Below are 1,375 nucleotides of genomic sequence, written 5' to 3' on the forward strand. Positions count from 1 at the left end.
CGGACATTACGACTGCTATGTTTACGTGATTTCCCATTTTATACCATCTCAAATCGACCACCAATCAATCCCAATTCATTCATACAACCAACATCCATCCAAAACACACTACAACACTCCCAACACCTCAAGTTCTTCCAATTTATGTTATTCTCATCATGAATTTCACTATACTTAATTCCTTAACAAATCAACAAGATTCAACATTCATTTCACTACCACTCCAACCCAAACTCTAACAAACAAGCTTCAGGCTTCATATATACTATATCAATCATAACCATTCCTAAATACTCAAAACTAAAGCTAGGGTTTGGAGTTTATACCTTCTTGAAGCTTCTTAACACAACACAAGAGCTTTGAATGCCTAAAGAACCTTGATCCTTGCTTGTATAACCTTAAACTTTCATAAAAATTCAAGAAACTAAAATTATTTCTTTGAAAGTTACTATTCACCATCTTCTTCCTTGAATTATTGCAAGAGATTGTGAAGGAATTTGAAGCTTAAACTCATGGAATAGCTATATCTATGCATAAGGAGTACTAGATAATTATCTTACCAATTAAGGAAGCTTGGAACTTGAATTTTGAAATTCTTCTTCTTGAAAATAGGGAAAAGCCGAGAGCAAGCTTGGAAGAAAGAGAGATTTTTGTGTTTTTGTGATTTGTTTTGATTTGCCTTGGTTGTTTTTGTTTTGATTTTGGTTAAATACCTTATTAACCTTGAACTTTGTGTGGTTATCATTCATCCACACCTCCTTCCCCCCTATGTCATGCTTATGTCACCTTGTGATGTCATCATCCCTTACTTGCCCTCTTCTTATTGGTTGGATGACCTCATCATCCCTAACCTCCTTGATTAACTCTCAATTGTTTGTCTAATGACCGCTGATCTGTTATACGGTTCGCTTAACTTTCGTTCTCGTTTCTCGTTTGAGGGATCATACCCGGATCTTATTTCTTAGGTTCCCTTAACCTTTCTCAATACATTATCTCCCTTTTATGATCCTCTCTTATAATCCTTGAATTTAGATCCTTTTTATCCTGTTACCTTATACTTAATTCTTTCGGTATCTGGTGGATTTTCAGGAAAAATCAAAGTGTTCGGATTTGGATTCTGATGATCTTTACATACACTTATATCCCATATAAAGTACTAATAAGATCTCAGAATAACAATAGAAGAACCCCTACATAGTGTGGCATGAAAAGTTTTCTCATTCAGCATAATCTGTAAAATCACTATTCATAAGGGTTTCAAAAATTCCAAAATTTGGGGTTATTACAAACTTCATTGGTTTTCTTGTTGATGAAGGTACATTCTTCTTTATAAAAAGAACTTTAAAACCTTTGTCTGTAAACTGGCTGACACTGA

Source organism: Apium graveolens, chromosome 10 (genome assembly GCF_009905375.1).
Source record: "Apium graveolens cultivar Ventura chromosome 10, ASM990537v1, whole genome shotgun sequence".
Lineage (NCBI taxonomy): Eukaryota > Viridiplantae > Streptophyta > Magnoliopsida > Apiales > Apiaceae > Apium > Apium graveolens.